We start from the raw sequence: 22340 nt of genomic DNA on the forward strand, positions 1-22340 counted from the left end.
AGAGGGATACAGGGGGTGTGGGCCCTAGCCTGAGTGGAAGTGGGGGACCCTGACCCACGTAGGGGTGAGTTTTTGGAGGGCTTGGCTAGAAGCTGGCTGTTAAGAAGGGAAGTAGGGGAAACCTAGGCCGTCCCAGCTCGGGCCTGCTTTCTCCCCACTGGGCTGGAACCATACGCTTGCCCAAGGCCCCTGCAGGCCCAGTTCTCTGGATGGTGGGTACCGCCACCCTAAGTAAACCCCAAAGTCTTCCAGGAACCCACTCAATCTTCACTGGCTGGACTGGCCTGTCTGTCAGTGGACTCCCAGGGGCCCATCCCATCCCAGGAAGCACCACTAGAGCCCTTCTCTACCCGTCTACATCCATGTCCATCCTTTCTGACAGAAGGTATGTCCCTCACACGTGCACAGCACTTCAGTGTGAGGGTGCTTCGTCAAGACCTTGTATCAACCCAGAGAGAGAAGCAGGGCAAAGTACATTCCACTCTGCAGGCAAGGAAATCATCGTGGTGCCATACGTTACAGGCACTGTTTCACAATTTAATCCTCCCTACCGCCCCTTCTGAGACTATTATCCCACTTTACAGATGAGGAAACTGAGGCAGAGAAGGGCTGTGACTTGCCATGGCCCCATGTCAAGTCAGTGGCAGGACTTGAACCCAGGTCTCCCTGGAGGCAGTCAGTCTCTGGAGGCCACCAACGTGGCCAACTTAACCTCAGAAGATCCATCTTCCCTGCTGCTGACCATCCCAAACCTTCTGGACACCCAGCACTGGGGGGCAGGCATCTGGCCAACCACTTGAGATGGTTCTCAGCAGCCCTTGCGGCCAGAGGCCAGAACTACATCCCATCCTGGTCCCACAGCACCCCAGCCAGAGCTGCCCCCACAGCCCAGCCTCTCACCCCCACCCACAGATCCAAATTTCCATTCCCTCAGCAGCATGAGCTCAGTGGGGAGGAAGGCAATCTGATTACAAGCAGTCCCGGCCTCGGGGTCGCCAAGGGTGTGGGCATCATAAAGCAGGCGCCCTGGCGGCACTGAAGAGGGGAGGGGATGGTGCAGCAAGCCCGGGATGTCGAGGCCGGGCTCTGTTACCACCGCACTGGGTGGCCTCCTGAGCCTCAGTGCCCCTACCTGGAAAGCGTGCCTTTTCATCGATCGCTGCCTTACCTAACCCTCCAGATGGCTGTGCCACTCAAAGTGACCTTGATGAAAAGATGCTTTGGGAAATAGGAAACACGACGCAGACACGAGGAGGCTGTGTCATCACCGTCGCTCTGAACAAGCTTTCCCTGAGCGCCTGTCTGGGCCAGGCCTGACGGTGGGCACTGGGCTCACGAAGAGGAGCAAACAGTCCTGGCCCCCGCAGTCCACTGCCTGGTAGGGGAGATAGGCAACAGGCGGCCACCACACAGGTGCCCAGTGCTGCATGGAGGGACACTCTAGGGACTGCAAGGACCCAAAGAAGGGGCTCTGACCCAATCTGGGGTCAGGGCAGGTCTAGGATGGCCCTGAATGAATTTGAAAGACCAGCGGGAGTTGGCCAAATGGAGGGGATGGGCCCTCCAGGTGAGAAATGGCAGGGGCGCTGGGGGAGGGGTGACACGGAGAGAAGACACCAGCAAAGCACCCAGCACCGTAGGGGCTCAGAACGCGGTTGTTCTCTTCCCCTCCCCATACCTCACCCTGTGGACTCAAGTCCAAACTTATACCTCCTCACTCCCTTTCTGCAAGCCGGCTGGCCCTGCCACGGACCCTTTCTGCCTTCTCTTCTCAGTGGGCTGCACCCAGTGTCCCTGCTGGCCCAGGAAAGCCCTGCTGACCTGACCTCCTGGGCACCAAGCTGGGCCCAGCCCATGAATTAAGCTCATGCAGAGGGGGCCCTGCTGAGGTGGCAGCACCACCCAGGAAGAAAGCCCAAGCTGGGCAGACACCGCTGGGGTCCCCGCTCCACCTCCTACAGGCTGTGTGGCCTTGGGCAAGCTGCTCAAGGGCTCGGACCTGGGACTTGGGGTAGAAGGAGTTATTATAGACTGGGCTATGTGGGGCACACAGCACAGTCCTGCACACACACTAGCAGGAGCTAAATTCTCACTATCATAGTAAATTGATGCTGCCTCAAAAAATCCAGGTTGTAGGGTCACTTGGTAAGCATGAAATGTTGTACAGCACAATGGTACTGGTATGGAAGGGTGGCTGAAAACATTGGCGGCTCCGATCGTGCCTGCGAATAGCCACTGCACTCCAGGCTGGGCAACACAGTGAGACCCCCATCTCTAAATATACGTAAATATATATACTGGCTCACTACCTCCCCAGACACTAGGGACCAGGGCCAGGCAGCAAGTGGTTCCTAATAAGTCAGGGGAGGCAAGTCAACGAAAACATTACAATCCACAGTAGGGCCGCATCTGTTTAAAAAGCCCTGTGTGTGTAATGAAGCCCTGCAGGCCGACAGTCAGCTGGGGTGGGGGTGGGTTGAGGAATAGGAAAGCCCCCAGGCTCTGCTACTCTCAGCTGGTCTGGACTATGCAGCCCAAATCCCCAGTTATGTGACCACAGGTCATCATCTCACCTCTAGAGCTTGCAGCTCCCATGTGTAAAAGGGGAGTGAGAGGCCTCCAAGGTCATGGTGCAAGTCTAAGGGGAGGATGTGTACGAAACACTAACTGCAGTGAAGCGTGAAGGAATGGCACGAGAGAGAAGCAGAGGTCAAGGGGAGTCACCTCCAGGCTGGGTGAGCCGAAGACCTAACCAGAAGAAGGTGACGGACAGGGCACTACAACAGTGACTTGTCTGTCCTCAGCTAGCCAGCTGGGAGCTCCCTGAAGGCAGGGACCCATCTCACTGGTGCCACGACTGCCAAGTAAGTAGCAGGCACCGAGCAGTGAATGTCCAGCACAGCAGAGGGCTCAGCCCAACCCTGGGCCTCTTCCCTCCACCCTGTGTCCTGGGAGGCCCCAGGTCCAGTTCAGGAAGGCAGGAGGGACGCAGGGTGGTAGACAAGAGCTTGGAGACCAGAGGCAGAACAAAGGAGGGGAGATGGCCTGGAGAAGTGTGCCACACCAGGACCCAAAAACTGGCTTTTACTGAGCACCTACTGAATACAAGAGTATTCAGTTTACATACAGTATTTCATTTAGCTCTAGCAACTACCGCTAGAAATGAAAACTCTTCATCTGTTAAGACGGATTAAGCAATGCAACCAAGATCACTCACCTTAGGAGACGCTCAGGTCTGCCTGACTCAGGGGCCAGGGGCCTTTCCGGGCCCTCTTTGGCCCCTAGCTGTGGGTGCCAGAGCATCTCTTGAGAATGCAGGCAGACTCGCAGTCAGGAGGCTGCACTCCAAGTCCAGAAATGTCTCCAATGCACAAAATCCCCAGGGCTTCCCCACTCCCAGCAGTCACCCCTGCTTTACAAGGTGGGACAATTCTGAAGGTTTCCCTCCCCTCAGGGAGCCGGTGAGCTCCAAGCAGTTAATGCTTTGCTCAGCACAGGCCTGAGTTTAATAAAACTAGAAGCAGCTAATGGCTAACAATAAAACATAATATTTTTCCTTCAAGCAATTAAATTGTAATATAGATCTCACTAATTCCTTCCTGTTCTTTCCCTTGAGATCTCAGATCAAGCACCAGAAGAAATAAATTATGCATCACTATTCCCCACTTGAAACTCAAGTTTTAAGGAATCTAAGGGAGAAATATTGCCTCCTTCATTAAGGTAGAAATCTGAGGATTTTTACATAGGTTTCATGTAACAAGTTACCTTTCTGCAAACACGGGATCCACGACCCAGAACTATCTGAAAGATCGAAAAATGCACCACTTGTCCTTTCTCCAAAGAACCACAGGGTGTGAAAATTAATCTTACCAAAGCATGGCTAAAAACTCTCCATGGCCCCCTCCATCTACAGGAAAACAAATCAAACTCCCCTACCCTCACCCCACCTGGCCATGCTCATGAGGCCCTCCAACTTTATTTCTCGTCGTTTCCTCCATGTGCCCTTCCGTGCAGCCAAGCAGAGCTCACTGCTGTCCTCCTATGTGCTGTCTGCTTTCCCACCATTATGCTTTGCCCATGCCGCCCAGAACTCCCTTCCCGCCAGCGCTCAGGGGCCCACCTCCCACACGGAGCCTTGCCTGCCTCCCCCAGCTGGAACAGGCCATCATCCACTCTTGGAACTCCTGCAGAACTCTGTCTCTTCAAGTCTTTCGCTTTTCAACCCTGGCTGACAGCCTCTAGAGATGGCCACATGAGTCTGGGCACAGAATACCTTCCACGTGGCATCCCCATGCAGCCCCTCTCGAGATGCCCCTTCACTGTGCTTAGCATGGTGACCAGTATTTTTATAGGAGGTGTGTCCGTTTTCACTGGGTGGATTCATAAATGAATTCAATAGCCACTGAGGACTACTTCTCTCAAGACCACGGGAGGGAGCTGGGAGGAGGCAGGACAAGAACTTTTGGACATTGCCTGGATAGTGGGAAGACGGTCACAGCATCAAACCCCAAGAATGACACAATAGCAGGCTCTGTAAGGAAAGCGGAGGAAAGACAGCAATGCCAACCTGAGTGGGTCACCCTGCCCAAAATCCTTCAGAGGCTCCCCATGCCTACTGGCAGAGTTGGGACTTCCTTAGCTTAGCATTCAAGGCCCTCTGAGGTTCTCACTCTGCTGCCAACTTTCACTTCCTATTCCAGTTGCTTTGCACATGCAGTTCCTCCTCACCATTCTGCCTAAGGGACCTCTCTTCATCCTTCAAAGCATGGTTCAGTGCCACCCCCCTAATCCCACCCTCCTCTGGGGCCACTGTCTGTTCTGGGGCCTCCCCTTACCCAGGCTGTGAACATTCCTGGGACAGGTTCAGGATGTGATCCACCCCCAGCAGAGATCCAACCCCTGCTCAGGGCTCCAGAAGCATCCATGGAGCTAAACTACACAGCAGAGGAGGAAGGAGAAACAGCTCTTCTGGAAGGACCTACCCATCCATCACACTCCTTCCACAGTCCAGCTAACACTTATTTAGCATATACCCGGTGTGGACACTCTCCTAGACACTTTTGCACGTATCGCCTCACTTCATCCTAGCAACAACCTAGGAGGTAAGTGCTACTATGATTATTTTACAGATGAGGGAACAGAGGCACAGAGAGGTTAAGCAACTTGCTAAAGTCACAGAGTCCATAAGAGGTGGAACTGGGCTCAGAGCCAGTGGTTCTAACGGCTACAACGAACACTCTATGTAAAATACAAGGACGTGTATTGGGATGTGGACACAGCAGGGTTACTCTAGCAACTAAAGCCCTCACGTTTGAAAACCTCCCTGTCTCCACATCCGTTTCCTGACATCTGCCCTCTTCTGTGCTGCCCAGGCTAACATTCCGAGGACTCCCCACCCCACCCACCCCATTGCCCCAGACCAGACAGCAAACAAACAGGAAACGATTAAAGAACCAACCAGAAAATCTCATAAACTCTCCCAGGAACACACCCTCCTAGCTCCAATGCGAGATGTCAGAGCTGAGGAAGGACCTTAGGCCACAGCTCTGAAGACAAATGCAATAGGCAATGCCCCCTCGGAACACACTCCAGAGGATGACGCAGAAGGAGTTCCAGGCAGTGATTTTCCATCCAGAAGACTTCCGAGTCCTGATGTCAGGGAACAGGAACAGGAGCCAACTTGAGCCTCTGCATCTATATCCCCTCACCCTCCCCAGAAGGCAGCTTTTGACCCGCAGCCTTCCCTGTAACCCAAGGTTCTCTCTCACTTAGGGTCCAAAAAGCTGTGAGGAAGACTGGCTGCCCCACCCAGGCGGCAGGTCATCCTCCCGGTCTGCCTTCCAAGCATGTGCCACTGCTTGTGGGCACTGGCCCCGTTTCCCCATCAGGGGTGAGATATTTGTGAGCTCAGAACACCAGCCCTTGGCCAAGCCAGGGACCTCTGTTCAGCCCTGCCACCTGGGTCCGGGTAGACCGAGGCTGCTGCCAGAACATAACCGCTTCCTGAAAGGTCCACGGGCAGAGCTTCCAGCCAGGGATGCCCTCCAGACCTGCTGCCACCTCTCCACCAGGCTTTCCCTTCGTTTCTCTGCCATAAAAACTCAGCCCCTTCCACAAGCATGCCATTTCATGGTTTACGAGCCCCTTGACCTAGATTATCTCATCTGACCCTCACCACGAACCTGTGCAGGCAGCACCAAACCCCGCTGAGGAAATGGGGTCAGAGGCTGAAGTGACTTGCCCAAATTCCCACAACAATGACCATCAGAGTCATAAAAGGAGCCTCCCAAGAGTAACAGCGCCTGCCACACACTGCACTGTGCTATGAGTTTTACAGCCGTGATTGTTTTTTGTTTTGTTTTGTTTCTTGTTTGTTTTTTGTTTTTTGGGGTTTTTTTTGAGACAGAGTCTCATTCTGTCACCCAGGCTAGAGTGCAGTGGCGTGATCTCGGCTCACTGCATTCTCTGCTTCCCAGATTCAAGCAATTCTCCTGCCCTGGCCTCCTGAGTAGCTGGGACTACAGGCGCGCACCAACACGTCCGGCTAATTTTTATATTTTTAGTAGGGACAGGTTTCACCATGTTGGCCAGGCTGGTATCGAACTCCTGACCTCAGATGATCCACCCACCTCGGCCTCCCCAAGTGTTGAGATTACAGGCGTGAGCCACCATGCCCACTTGATGCCTGATCTTAGTCTGCTCAGCTGCCATGACAAGATACAAGGTCAATACCCCTTATCCAAAATGCCTGGGACCAGAAGTGCTTTTGATTTCTTTGGACTTTGGAAGATTTTTATTACACTGACCAGTTGAGCATCCCTAGCCTGAGACGCCAAAAATCCAAAGTCTGAAATGCTCCAACTGAACATCATGTTGGCACTCAAAAGTTGTGGATTTTAGAGCATTTCAGATTCCAGGTTTTCAGATTAGGGATACTCAACCTGTACCATAGACTGGGTGCCTAAACAACAGAAATTTATTTCTCCTGGTTGTGGAGGCTGCAAGTCCGAGATCAAGACGCCAGCATGATAGGTTTCCGGTGAGAGGTCTCTTCCCGGCCTGTGGACCGCTCCCTTCCCACTGTGTCCTCACATGGGGGGAACAAGAAAGCAAGCTCTCTCGTGTCTCTTCTTGTAAGGTACTACTCCCATCCTGAGGCCCCCACCCTCATGGCCTCACCTAATCCTAATTACTTCCCAAAGGCCCCCATCTCCAAATGCCATCATACTGGTGGTTAGGGCTTCAACATATGAACTGGGAGAGATATACAACCCTAAAACACAGAGAGGTCAAGTGATCAGCAAAAGGTCACACAGCCAGAAGAAGGGCTGGGACTCAAATCCAGGCTTCCCTGACCCAAAGCCAGGACTCTGAGCTGGGATGCCTCTATCAGGGGATGGCAGAGGCCACTACACGCTCAGCCAGGGTCTCAGCCCACTGTACTATGCTACCTCAAATGGGAACGTCTACAGTGCGCAAGGCCCTCGGCCTGGAGGAACCAGCATATGACGGAGTAGTCAGATGTTCCTGCTCTGGATGCACCCCCCAGGCCACTGCCAGCCCTCACCTCCCCCTCATCACAGCCCTGTACCACGGAGTCTCGCCTCCTCCTTTTCTCCCTGTTTTCAGGTAAGGAAACCAAGACCTAGAGGAAGGGGCGGGAATGGGAGGGTACGCGGCTCCGTGGCTCCAAAGCTCTGGGTTTCTTCCTGTGACAGATCTGTGAAGTGCGTACATCTCGGCCCAAGACAGGCTGTCAGGAAGGAAGGATGGAGGGTAACATGAACAAACGCATGGCCTCTGCTCGTGTAAATGCATGGAGCACACATGACAGTGGGTCCCAGAGTGGGTGGAGGGGTCAGATCCTGCAGGAGTTTGGTTTTTTGCTCTTCTTTTTAAATTTGAGATACAATTCACATACCACAAGATTCACCCTTTTAAAGTGCACTATTTAGTGGTTCTTACCGTATTCAGAGAGGTGTGCACCCATCACCACTATCTAATTCCACAACATTTTCATCACCCAAAAAGAAACCTGTACCCATTAGCATTCATTCCCTATTTCCCCTCCTCCCAGCCCCTGGCAACACTAATCTATTTTCTTTTTTTTTTTGAGACGGAGTCTCGCTCTGTCGCCCAGGCTGGAGTGCAGTGGCGCAATCTCGGCTCACTGCAAGCTCCGCCTCCCGGGTTCACACCATTCTCCTGCCTCAGCCTCTCCGAGTAGCTGGGACTACAGGCGCCCACCACCACGCCCAGCTAATTTTTTGTATTTTTAGTAGAGACGGGGTTTCACCGTGGTCTTGATCTCCTGACCTCGTGATCCGCCCGCCTCGGCCTCCCAAAGTGCTGGGATTACAAGTGTGAGCCACCGCGCCTGGCCAACACTAATCTATTTTCTGTCTCCATAGATTTGCCTGTCCAGGACATTTCACGTAAATGGATTCATATAACATACGACCTTTTGTGTCTGGCTTCTTCCACACAGCATAACGTTTCTAAGGCTCATCCGTGTTGTAGGATGTCAGTACTTCATTACTTTTTATGGCTGAATAATATTCCGTTGCACAGATATACTACATTTTGTTTATCCGTTCATCAGCTGATAGATATTTAGGGTTGTTCCCACTTTTTGGCTACGATGAATAATACTGCTACTAACATTTTGGTACAAATTTCATGTGGACCCATGCTTTCAATTCTCTTAGGTGTAAACCTAGGAGTGTAGCTGGGGGGTCAAATGGTAACTATGTCAAATGGTAACCTTTCAAGGAACTACCAGACTATTTTCCACAGCAACAGCACCATTTACAGTCCCACCAGCAGTGTATAAGGATTCCAGATGTTCTACACCCTTGCCAACTCTTGTTACTGTCTTTTTGGTGACAGCCATTTTAGTGGGTGTGAAGTACCATCTCATTGTGGGTTAGGCAGGGTTCTGAACTCCCGACTCAGGGAGAGTCTTCTTCCCCCAAGAAGAGGAAATTTGGGATTCAGAGCCTCCCAGAGCTCCCGGCTGTCCAACGCCCTCCTCCACTGTCAAAAGGAACGCTTACTGAGAGTGCTCATGGCGTGCCAGGTACTGTCCTAAGCCCTATTGTGGCTCCATTTTACAGGTGCAGAAATTGAGGCATAGAAAGAAATGATTGCCCAAGTTGGTAAGTGGTAGAATCAGGATTCAAATCTAAGCTAGAGTCTGGCTGCAGGGCCCTGGCTCTTAACCACCAGGACCCTCTGCCTCCTATGTAGAGACACTGCTGCAAATGCACTTTGTCTGAAAATGAAAGAACTGGGTCGGGCGCGGTGGCTCATGCCTGTAATCCCAGCACTTTGGGAGGCCGAGGCCAGTGGATCACTTTAGGTCCGGAGTTTGAGACCAGCCTGCACAGCATGGAGAAACTCTATCTCTACTAAAAATACAAAAATTAGCCAGGCGTGGTGGTGGGCGCCTGTGGTCCCAGCTACTCTGGAGGCTGAGGCATAAGAATCACCTGAACCCGAGAGACAGAAGTTGCACTGAGCTGAGATTGTACCACTGCACTCCAGCCTGGGTGACAGAGCAAGGCTCTATATAAAAAAGAAAAAAAAAAAAAGAAAGAAAGTCCAGCTTCCTCCACAGTCAGCCCAGGCACAAATGTCATGGAAGGCAGGCAGGCTTCCCGTGTCCACCCTCCTGCATTTGCCCATGTAGTGATTTTATGGCAAATCCCTTTCTACTCCCCGTCGTCACAGCAGCAGGGAGCTGTGGGATCAGAAGCAGCTATGGCTGGAACCCCAAGGTCAGTGCTCCTCCCCTCACCAGACTGCCTCCCCAGGAGGATGCCAAGGCTTTCTCCTCACCTGTAAAATGGGGATAAGAATAGAACCTACTCACAGGGCAGTGGTGAAGAGCAGGTGAGTTGGCACACAGAAAGTGCTCAGAACAGTGCCAGGCGCAGGGCAAGCATGCAGTACACAGTAGCACACATGAGCATGAAGAAGCCTCCCCCTGGCATCTGCCCCTGGGTTCCAGGTAGGGAAGCTGTGGCCTGCTGGGAGAAGGTGGCAGGGGTTTCCAGATAGGGCAGGAACAGGAGAGAGAGACGGCTGACCCAGAGCCACCTGGCCACAGGCCAGAGTTTCCCTATCACTGCTCCGGGTCACACTCATAGCAACGACCTCAGATAGCAGGATGTGAGGGGAGGAGGCTGCTCTCCAGGGCAGGGGTTACAGCCACTTGACAGTCTGCTCTGAAACTCAACCCAGCCCAATTAATGAGGAACGACTGTGTCGGCAAGGTCTGCCTTGGGACCTCAGCCACAGAAGACTCTGGCCACATTCTCTGCATGGCCATAAAACAAACAGCCCACCCTGACCAGTCTGCTAACACCCACCCACAGGCCTCAGGATCTTGTCTGCTGAAATGTGGCCTGCCTGCACAGCTGTGGGAGCATGGCACTGAAGGCCACCACGGCCTGTCCTCTTGAGGGGGTTCTCCTTCCCCCCTCAAGGGGGAAGTGCCTCTGCTGAGCACCGTGACATCAAGGCTCTCATCTGCTCAACAGATCTTCTCTGGCTTCAAAGTCAGCCAGACCCAGGCTCCCCAACCTCTGCTCTGCCACTCGCCAGCATGGGCAAGTGGCTTCAGCTCCTTGAGCCTCTGCTATGTTAGATGTAAAAACTTATCCCATCCTTCCCTGGCAGGGCCCTGGTGGAAGCCAATGTTTACTGCATGTTTGGTCTGTGTTTGGCACTGTTCTATGCATTTTCTATGTGTTAACCCCACTTTATTTTCACCACCACTCTACGAAGTAGGTACTATTATTATCTCCATTTCACAGATGAGGAAACAGAGACAGAGAGGTATAAAGGAGACTCATACATAGGGCACCTGGTATAGGCCCTGGCACCTAGAGCTGCTCAAAAGCATCAGTCAGGCCAGGTGCAGTGGCTCATGCCTATAATCCCAACATTTTAAGAGGCCAAGGCAGGAGGATCGTTTGAGGCCAGGAGTTTGAAACCAGCCTGGGCAACATGGCAAGATCCCATCTCTAAAAAAAATAAATAAAAATTACTCAGGCATGGTGATGTACAACTATAGTCCTAGCTACTCAGGAGACTGAGGCAGGAGGATTGTTTGAACCCAGGATTTCAAGGCTACAGTGAGCTATGATCACACCACTGCACTCCAGCCAGGATGACAGAGTGAGACCCTGTCTCTACAAAAAAAAAAAAAAAAGCATGAGTCCTCATTTTTCCAAATAGATCAAGGCAATAGGACAGCCCTTGACCCAAAGAGTCCACAGAGCAAACTAGTCTCCAAGCAGCCCTCGGCACAAACCTCCTAACCCAAGGCATTCAGAGCCCAGAGGAAGGTGCTCAGAATACTGCCTGCCTGGGCCGGGAAGGCTTTCCAGCCCCTCACTGGTAAAATTGGTGCTGGATGGGCCCATCACTACACAGACCTTCAGTAGCCTCACAACTCAATGATCACGTCCAGCAAGACACAGGGCATGGCGAAGCACTCCTGATCCCTCCACAACCAAAACCGCACACATTTAAGCCTCTTAGATTTTCCTATTTTAATCAAGCATAGCCCAGAGCAACATTCTTCAATAAGAGGGATTTGTTTAGCTTGTCCTGAGAATCAGTGTTGCCTACTAAACAAACAACCCTTCTCCCTCAGTGGCACTTGTGCATTTAAGACGATATGTGGCCTTTCAAAAGTCTTCTCTCCCCACTTGGAAGAAATGTTTGCCCACAGCCAATGCTGCAGAAATTGGGGTGCTGCCCCAGGACCACGTCTGAAACAGCACCTCGCCGAATGGCACTTTCCACCAGTTCCCACCTGCTCCCTCTCAGCCTACTTTCCACCCCTTAAACCAATTTATGGCAGGAATAAGGCAGGCATTAGCAATCCTGTCTTACAGATGAAGAAATTAGGGCAAAGAGAGGGGAAGTAACTTACCCAAGGACACACAGAATTAGCGGCAGGGCCATTCGCCTGCTTGTTGAGCCAGTCCCTGCCCTCAGGGGGTCTTTTAATTCAGTGGACACCCCACCTTGCACCACACACAGCCCTGACACCCTGGGCCTGGGTGAGCAGATGAACAGTGGTGAGGAAGTGGGAGGGAGGGGAAAGGAAGGGAGAGAAGGGGTGGGGAGAGGAGTTCATTTAGGACAAAGGGAGCTTGAGGAGCACAGTGCTGTGTGAGCCCATTGCTTTCCATCTCAGGGAGCCCAGGGTCTCTCCAAGGGAAGCCAGAGGACAGCCTGGCCTTCAGCGGGGCAGACAGACCTCAGTTTAGCCCCTGGCTCTGTGGGCTCTAGCAGCCCCCAAACCTGGAGCAAGTCACTTCCTCTCCAAGCACCGGCTCGTAGTGAGAGAGAGCAGAAGTTAAAGGAGACGACTGCTATCTGTAACCCTCCACATGAGGCATGATGGTTGTTAGCATTAACTGAATTTACAGGGGTTGCAGCTTGTCAGCTGCTTTCACAGGCACCACCTCATGGGAGGCAGAAAAGAGAGTCTCCTCCCCATTTTGCAGATGAGTAAAGTGAGGCCAGGGGAGGAGACATGAAGAGGGAGCACATGAACTCACACCTGCCCCCAGTACGCACCTAACAGCATCGCGCCAATGAGTGAAGGAGGCATTTTGCTTCTCAGGGCTTTTCCTAGGCCTCATGCTGCCTCCCGGGAAGACCTGGCAGATTCTAACTCAGTGTCGGGGTCCAGTTCAGAACTTTCACAGCTACTATCGCATTTGACTCCCACAGCTACTACGTATCATACAATGACACCAAGCCGTGGGAGGAGACAGCCACCTGCCCAAGGTACCTCCTGGCAAGTGGCAGATACAGTCAGAGGGTAAATCCAAGCTGGCTGACTCCAAAGGCAGCTTCCGCCTCCCCACAGATTCCTCTCTCACTCTGCATCTAAATAAAAATCAGGCAGTGAATCTCTAGGAAAATGGCAAGTGTTGATCAATACAGGATCTTAGAGAAAGTCAGTGTTGCCAAAAGCAAACTTTCCCTCTTGGGGAGTTTGGGCGGGGAGGAATCTTTCCTTCTCTCTTCTCTGCAGCTTCTGCTCCTATAAAACAACTGGTAAGCTACTTAGAGGTCCTACTGAGACATTTTTTTTTTTTTTTTTTGAGACGGAGTCTCACTCTGTCGCCCAGACTGGAGTGCAGTGGCGCAATCTCGGCTCACTGCAAGCTCCGCCTCCTGGGTTCACGCCATTCTCCTGCCTCAGCCTCTCCGAGTAGCTGGGACTACAGGCGCCCGCCACCACGCCCGGCTAATTTTTTGTATTTTTAGTAGAGACGGGGTTTCACTGTGGTCTCGATCTCCTGACCTCGTGATCCGCCCGCCTTGGCCTCCCAAAGTGCTGGGATTACAAGCGTGAGCCACCGCGCCCGGCCTCCTACTGAGACATTTTAAATATGAAAAGAAAATCCAATCTTGCTCTCATTAGTTCTCAGGTCACCTGCCACCAGGTATGCAGAAAAGAAAAAAAAAGGTGAGTTTTCTGGCTGTGCTCAGTCCTGGGTCAGCAGCTGCCAACCCCAGACTCCTTCTGAGACAACAGGAGGCAGAAGAAGGGAGGAAAGGGAAGAAGGGAGGTGAGGGGAGCCTTCCATCCCAAGCTGTTTCCACTTTTTATATTTACCCAAATCCTTTAATTAGCCTCCGCGGAAAGACTCCCAATTAGGCTAATCCTGCCACTGAGCTTTCCCATCAATGCTCCCAGGAAGTCCGAGGAAGGCCAAGGGAATACCCCAGGCCCTGGTGCAGCAGTCAGCCAGGCTAACCCTTGCTGACCATCTGCTGTCCCCGCACCTCCCACCAGAGCAGCCTCGGGAAAGGCTTTGGAATCAGAAGGACTGGATTCTGCTGCCATCCTCTATGTGCAGTGACCTTGAAAAGAGCCTCAGTTTATCTTTAATAATGACAATAATATTGGCTAATGTACTCTGGGGCACACCTAAGAGATCGATATTATTATTATGCTCATTTTACAGGTGACCAAGGAAACAAGGCTTAGTGAAGTTAAGTAACTTGCCCAGTGTCAAAGACAGTCAATGACAGGGCAGGGACCTGGAAGCTTCCTACAAACTGCAGTCAACATTCTTAGCCCCATGCCATTCTGATTCTCCTTCAAGATGGTAACAGCCTCAGAGTTGTTAGGCTGACAGGCTGGTCTCTGTAGGAAAGCACTTACATGACAGTCTGGCACACAGTAGGTGCTCAAAAAAGATGCGTTCTTTTCCCTTCCTTCTTTCCTAGATGGTTGAGAGGAAGAGGGGCTCTTTCTGTCCTTCTTCAGACCTCTATGCAGCCTAGTTCCCTAGATGGGAAGTAGTGACAAACAGTCCTAATCCCAGCAAAGGGACCGCCTGCCACCTTCAGCATTTTCTGCAACCAGCTGAGGGGGTGACTCCACCTTCAAGGCCCCACCAGGGACTGCTTCCTTCTCTCTGAACCTGGCCTTTCAAAGGGGCTTTCATTTATCGGCCTTTAATGTCTCACATGATTTAATCAGAAACACGTGCCTTGTAAATATCGTCTGTCATGTTCCATTAGGTTCACAGGGAAAAGTACAAGTCAATAAACAAAGGTTGTAGCATAAATCTACCTTGAACACATAATACCTCAAATAAGAAAATCAAAACACATGTGGCCTCTGACACGCAGAGTTTCATGAGCAGGAACTCGGGGTATACTCAGAAACATTTCTAAATGTTCATAATTAATAGGGAAGCTGGGGCTGGTCCGTTTGCATAGTGCACGAAAAGCCCTTCAACAAAAGAATCTGCCTCACCAGCACCTGTCAAATCACAAAGTGCTCCTGGCTGGACCAAAACCTAGATTTCTCCCATGCAGAAAGAGTCCTAGAGCCCCAGAAGCTTCTTTTTTAAAAGAAAGGACATTCCCCCCCATTTTCCTCATATGGGCAATGCAGAAAAGGATAATACGATAAAAGCCCTCCCACATCCCTTCCAGTCCCCTTCCTTCCCTGGCACCTTCCCAGGCTGTTTTGAAGACCTGAAATGGAGACAGGGGAAGAGGGGAGAAAGAAGATGAAGATGAGGTATGGGAAGTCACACAACCTAGAGCTCAAGTCCCGGCTGCCATTTAGGACCATGAGGCTGTTATCTACGACTTGTCTGATCCTCACCTAGTAGGAAAGCAGTTAACAACAACATGTTCTGTTGCAGGATTCTTGCTATTAAAGAAATCAAAACCAGCCAGGCGCAGTGGTTCACGCCTATAATCCCAGCACTTTGGGAGGCCAAGGCGGGTGGATCACGAGGTCAGGAGTTCAAGACAAGCCTGGACAATATGCTGAAACTCTGTCTCTACTAAAAATTAAAAAATTAGCCATGCATGGTGGTGGTGTGCACCTGTAGTCCCAGCTACTAGGCAGACTGAGGCAGGAGAATCACTCGAACCTGGGAGGCGGAGGTTGCAGTGAGCTGACATTGCACCACCGCACTGCAGCCTGGGTGACAAAGTGAGACTCCGTCTCAAAAAAAAAAAAAGAAATCAAAACCATTTATTGATTTTTTTTCCCCAAAAAGAAATAAAAGTGACCATTTACCATCTTATCTTTTGTACAGACAAGGTCTCAGTACATTGCCCAGGCTGGTCTCAAACTCTTTGGCTTAAGGGATCCTCCTGCCTCAGCCTCACAAAGTGCTGAGATTACCGGCGTGAGCCACCATGTCTGGCCAACATGTATCATCCTAAATGAGATACTGGACAAAGATGGCGCTCGTGTACCCCTAGTGTGTGCCCCACTCCAGGCTGGTGCTTTCAGACATGCAAAGCCATCCAACCTGGTGAAGCTCTCCCCAGAGCTCTGAAGGGAAAGGAAAGCGCCAGGCGCGGTGGCTCACGCCTGTAATCCCAGCACTTTGGGAGGCTAAGGCAGGCAGATCACAAGGTCAGGAGATCGAGACCATCCTGGCTAACATGGTGAAACCCCGTCTCTACTAAAAATACAAAAAAATTAGCTGGGTGTGGTGGCGGATGCCTGTAGTCCCAGCTACTCGGGAGGCTGAGGCAGGAGAATGGCGTGAACCCAGGAGGCAGAGCTTGCAGTGAGCCAAGATTGTGTCACTGCACTCCAGCCTGGGCACAGCAGAGGGAGACTTCGTCTCAAAAAAAAAGAAAGGAAAGCAAAGCTAAAGACAGCTTGACAGGGTGGACTCAGTTTTCTCATAGGCCAAGTGAGGGTAGTACTTCTTCCCTGACAGGATTGTCACAAGGATTATTACTCAAAATAGTATTAATATATTCAAGAATGCCACTATGAAATATAATATTATTATGTCTCCTCTTTTAATTAAATTCATATATCTCAGAGTCATGGTCCAGGAGATTTTGCAACTCATCTATTACAACCCCTTCATTTGGTGGTTCTGGGACTGGGGCTGAGTGTGCACGGGACTGGTGTTGCCTAGCAAGTCAGCAGCCAGGCTAATTCCCATTTCCTGGGCATCAAGAAGGCAACTCAGGAACAAAAGGCACGCTGGCACAGGTTTCAGCAGGTCCCCCAATGCTGTGACCCAGCTTACTTCCTGGCCCATCCCCAGGCTGACCTCTGGCTTCTCCTCCCCAGGAAGTACTCCCTGGCTGCCCCTCTGACCACCTGCAGTCCTTATGGTTAAAGTGCACTCCATCTGGAACACAGCACACACTGGCAGAGCCGGGGAGCGTTATCTTTGTGCATACCTGTCTCACCTCCAACAAGGCTGCAACCTCCCTCGGGGAGCCTGCCCGTACCCCGCACACAAGGGGCACTTGCCACAATCATGATTTATTCATTTACTTGTTTACTGTCTCTTCCACTAGAATGTAAACTCCATGAAGTCAAAGATTATCTATCTTGGTCACCACAGTATTTGACTTTGGGTACAGAATGGGGCTCAACAACTATTTATTGAGTATATGGATTTGTTGAATAAATGAGAGTAGGATCCCTGTCCTATGCTTCTGTGTTTACAGAAGTCAGAGACGGAAGGAACTTTAAAATCAAGTCCAAGTCACTTGCTTGCCCCAGAATCTGATATAGTGCCTCACATATATTGGGATCTTAAAAATATGCTTGTTAATTTAAATAGTATGATGTAAATATATATATATACACTTGTTGATGGTGTCAAGGTGAATGGGTTGATGGGTAAGTTGGTGATTCCTGGCAGTTAAATGGCTTCCTGGCTGGTTACATAGATGGGTGGGTGGGTTAGACAGCTGGGTTCATGAATGGGTAAATGGGCAAATGGACAAGAAGGTGTACAGATGGAAGGGAAAGACTCATTCATATTTACTCTCCAATCTGATTCATTTTAAAAGGAAAGTCAGGGTGTTGATGGGCCCTCCTTAATGTCAGCGACAGAAAGCCACACCACTTCCATGAACCCCACAGAGGCAGTTCCCATTCATCTCTACGTAGTGTAGTGCAGAGCTAGAGCAGAGTACATGACAGGCATGGCGAAGGTCTGCTGCTTAGTGACTGGGTGGGTGAATGAAGATACGGATGTTCACACAGACAGGCATGAAGACAGAGTGGACGGCTGGATGGGTGAAAGCCTTATTGTTGGGAGACTGGTGGGGGGACGGGTACAAAGGGACATGGGAGTCCCCACAGATGTACAGAAGGACAGGAGGGGGACACTTGTACAGAACAGGTGGGGTAAAGTACAAGTCACCAGAGACCTTTGCCCACATCACAATTTCCCTGAGGATGCATGCTGCCCACACACTGACAGTCCACCAGCTACAAACCCCAGCTGGGACTGCCCATTCAGCTTGGAAGAGGAGCCCCTTCTTTCTGAATCCCCGAAGAATCCAGGGTGCTGCCCTAGGCTCTTCCAAGCCCCCAAAACACCACCCGTCTCCATCTCTGGGGGGCTTTCCGAATCATTCTCCACCTGGAGGCACCCCCCTCTAGACTGTAAATGAAATAAGCAGCCCATGGCCTTTCACATTTCACACCTAAGGGTTGGGCACGGCCGCAGGGCCACAGCGTGGAGCCCCTGGGGGCTGTGCAATACGGTGGCCCTGGTCAGACGTGTCATGTCCTCTCTCATGCTTTATCTCATTCCGTCTTCATAACAAGCCTGCAAGGCAGGTGGTCTCAGACAGACGAAGAACTGCAGCTCAAAGAGGTGAAGGGACTTGCCCAAAGTCATGCAGTGAGAGGACCAGTCTTGCAGACTCCAAATCATGCACCCTATTGCTTATAAGTTCCTCCGAGGCTCTGTATCATTCTTCATGGGGACAATAACACCTACTTCACAGGGAGAATGAGAAATTTTCAACAAGAAGGGCCTAGAATGGTCAGTCCTACCCCTCTGCCTGCTGAGGCTGGAGAACCCCCGGGACGCGCTCTCCGACCTCCTCCTGCAGGCTCCCTGGCCCCAGGTGGCTGCGAAGCTCCAACACAGGGCCTGTCATGCTCGTGCAAACGTGGTACCTCCCGCAGACCCCCAGCACATGTGGGAAGCCAGTGCCAGGCACCCTCCCACGCATGTGAATGTTCCTAAACAGAGTAATTAGAGTGGTGTTTAGGTAACTTTTACACAGGCCCCTAATCAGAATCACATGTGGAAAGGAGTCAGCGATGGTGGCCAAGCTGGAGGAGCTGACCAGCCCCTACCCCAACAGAACCGCCACCCCTCCGCCTTCCTGAAGTTAAGTTTCTGCGACTACACACACCCGTATCCCACACCCCAGGACTGAAACCACTCACACCCTATCACAGGCCAAAAGGAAAACGCTAGTGGGTCCAAGGCCGAGCCACCCACCAGTACCTCTACAGTCACAGCATGGCATACCCCAAGTCAGACACAGAACCGACCTTCGGACCCTCTACTTGAACTGCCATGTAAACCCCACAGATGAGGAAACTAAGGAAGGAACTTGCTCATCCAAGGCCACACCAAGCGCTTGGTGATCACCACACCTGTGTGATCTTCCCAGCACCCAGGCCTAACCATGTCCTTGCCCTGCATGGAAGCCTCTATCATTACACAGTGTACACATGTATCAGAACGTCACAGTGGACCCCATCAGTATGTACAACCATCATGTGTCAATTAAAAACAAAAGAAAAAAAGAAGGTAAAACTTAAAAGGTAAATAAATAAACAAACAAACAAATAAAAGCCTCTGTGCCTTCCTGCTGCCTCAAGGTTCAAGCTGACCTGTGTCTGCTTCTCCTCCAGGTGGGGAGAGCATGGCAGGGAGCTCGGGCCCCGGGGTCTGCCAAGCTAAGTTCAGAGCACGGCTCTTTCTTTTATTAGTCCTTAAGCAAGTGACTTCACCTCTCAGAGCCTTAGTCTCCTGTCAGTTAAATGGAGATCACAATAGGGAAATGAACTGTTTGATTAGCCCAATGGAAATCTCTTGGTTCAGTGTGTGGCATGTAGCATAACCTTCACAAGCAGCATTGTTATCAGTTAACACCTTCCCAAAAGAGCACTGGCTCTGGCGTCACAGAGCCGTGGGTTTGGAGTCCAGTCCCTCCTCTGATTTGCTGCGTGGCCTTAAGCAAGTCACCTGGGATCTCTGGGCTTTAGTTTCCCCATTCATCTAATGGGAAGGCAGGGCCTGATGATCCCTACAGGCCTTCGCTAGCATGGCAGCCTGTGGGTCTGTGAGTCTGGGTTCTGAGAAGGAGCAGGCAATGCCCCAGCTCTCTTCTCATCCTTAGGGAGTCATTCAAGGCCCAGCAAATTTGAGTCCAATCTTCTTTTCTGGCCCGTTCTGGCCACTTTGAGCCACTGTTTGATTTGAGTCCAGTTTTCATTCTGGCCCCTCTCTGCTCTGGCAACACCAAATTCCTCCCCACTGCCGAACACACCAGCTCCTTCCCTTCTACCAGGCCTTTGCACAGACAGTCTTTGCCTAAAGCAGTGCTTCTCAGGCTTCGATATGCACACAAATCACCCACAGACCCTGTGAAAATCAGATTCTGATGCAGTAGGTCTGCGCTGAGGCTGAGATTCTGCATTTCTAAGAAGCTCCCAGGCTATGCCAATGCTGCTGATCCACAAACCACACACTAAATAGCAAGGGCCCAGAATGCCTTCCTCCCTGCTCACCATCTAGTAAAGGGCTTCCTCATCATTCAAAGCCCGGCTCCAGCAACCTGCTGCCAAGAAGCCTGAATCTGCAGGTGATTCATAAAGTCCCTGCAGGTCTCCCGTGTGTACAACTGGTAATACCTGTGCAGCTCTGGTCACAACAAGCAGGCTCCAAGTCCATATCCTTATCAGGAGCCCTTTGAAGGCAGGGCCCAGCACAGGATTCGGCACAGAGGAGAGGTCAGCAAGCATCCCCTAACTGAATAAGGTCACAGGCAGTGGGGTGGGTCTGAGAACCACCCCATAAGGCTCACAGAAGTGGCTCGCAGAGCCTGCCCTCCTCCTGAGTGCCCCAGGACCTGACCACGTGAGGCTTTGTCTGGTTCTACCCAGGCTCTGATTTCTAGGCAGTTCAGGTGCAGGGAAGAGCCATCATTGGCGGTGGGCTACAACATGGACTCTCCTTTAACACAACTGCAAATGTGGCACTGCCAGAAATAGCAGGTAAAAGGAGCCCAAACGTGAATATGGACCCAGGAATGCAGACACCAAGAGGAAGAAAAAACACAGATAAAAAGTGAGGCAGAGAGAAACCAAGGTAAGATGCAGAGGGAAAAAGGGAAAGTAAGAAGTAGAGACAGTATCAAGAGAAACACCAAAAAGGAAGGAAACAGAGACACTGTAGAAAGAAGAGGTGACAAAGTATAAATGGAGACAGAGACATGCCAGGACTTCAAGACCAGCCTGGGCAACATGGTGAGACCTCACCTTTTCAAGACCACCCTGGGCAAAACGGTGACACCCTGTCTCTTCAAGACCAGCCTGGGCAACACGGTAAGACCTCGTCTCTTCAAGACCAGCCTGGGCAACATGGTGAGACCCCATCTCTGCCAAAAATTTTTTAAAAAAATAACTAGCTGGACTTACTGGCACACACCTATACTCCCAGCTATTCAGGAGGCTGAAGCGGAAGGATCGCTTGAGCCCAGGAGGTTGAGGCTGCAGTGAGCTGTGATTACACCACTGCAACTCCAGCCTGGGTGATAGAGCAAGACCCTACCTCAAAAAAAGAGAGAGACAGAGGCACACCAGAGAGCAAGAGAGAAGTAAAGGAAAGAGATAAAGGAGGAAAGACCTTTTAAAACAGGGTGGAGATAGCTCCTAAGATGGTAGCTAACTCGCCCTGAAAGCCATTAGCTAATCCAGAGGGTGTAGACAGACTCCCACAGAAGGACACCCTGGCCCCCGAGGGCCTCACCTGTGCCCCAGCTTTAGGGTGTGTGGCTGCACAGGGCAATTTCTAACACCTTTTCCCCATTTCCCTCCACTTTCTCCAACCTCCCCCTTCTCCGCAAGTTACTAAGTGAAGAAAGATAAGAAAGAAACCAGAAGCAGCAATTTGGGGTTTTGTTGTTAGAAAGACAAACAAGGTCCAAAGTTAGCAGGAGACGGGGCTGAGCCTAAGAAATCAGAGGAACCACAAGCTCCAAGAATCACCAGCAAGTCATTCATCTTCTGAGTCTCAGCTCCTTCAGCTGCAAAATTACCAGAAGCCTCACAAGAGTGTTGAAAAGATTAAATGAGCTACATAAACATGCGAACAGCACCTGATTATAGCACAGGGGTGCTCCATAAATGGTCACTGCATTTCAACTGCAGAATGAGTTATGCAAATACCCTTTTATTGGAGTTTTGTATTAAAAAATAAAAGTATCTTTTTACCCAGTATCTCATCTGAGCCTTACCAGGAGCTGGGACATGGATTATCAACCCCATTTCGCAGAAGAGAAAACCGAGAGATCTTACAAAAATAGCCCGCCTGGTACCAGCTGTACCAGCTGCGGGCAGCATCAAAACTAGGGCTCACGTGAGATTAACAAGAAGTGCATTTTTTCCTACAAATAGTGGCCAAGCCTCTTTAGAGGCTGTGCCAGGCCCTGTACTGAGATGAGATGAATTAAGTGTGGCTCTGCTCCCTGGGGAGATGGACACGCAGTGTGACCATCACTGAGATGGACAGGCGCAGCAAAGGATGTGACACCCACTTGGAGTCAGGGCCCACTGTGCAGCAAGCACTGCTTTAGGCCCTGGCAAGGTCCTGCTTCCCATGGACTTTTCCTTCTTAAACTCAAGTCTTCACTCTTTTCTTAAATTTATTTTTATTTATTTAAGTATGTATTTACTTGAGACAGAGTCTCACTCTGGAGTGCAATGGCACAATCATGCCTCACTTCAGCCTTGACCTCCCAGGCTCAAGCAATCCTCC

General features: G+C 51.1%; 1 protein-coding gene across 5 annotated transcripts in view; it reads right to left on the minus strand.

Moving 5' to 3' along the window:
* Positions 1-22340, minus strand: part of GLIS1 (GLIS family zinc finger 1) — a 237084-nt gene that overhangs the window by 190056 nt on the left and 24688 nt on the right. The window lies entirely within an intron of this gene.

Source organism: Symphalangus syndactylus, chromosome 19, assembly GCF_028878055.3.
Source record: "Symphalangus syndactylus isolate Jambi chromosome 19, NHGRI_mSymSyn1-v2.1_pri, whole genome shotgun sequence".
NCBI classification, from domain to species: Eukaryota; Metazoa; Chordata; class Mammalia; order Primates; family Hylobatidae; genus Symphalangus; species Symphalangus syndactylus.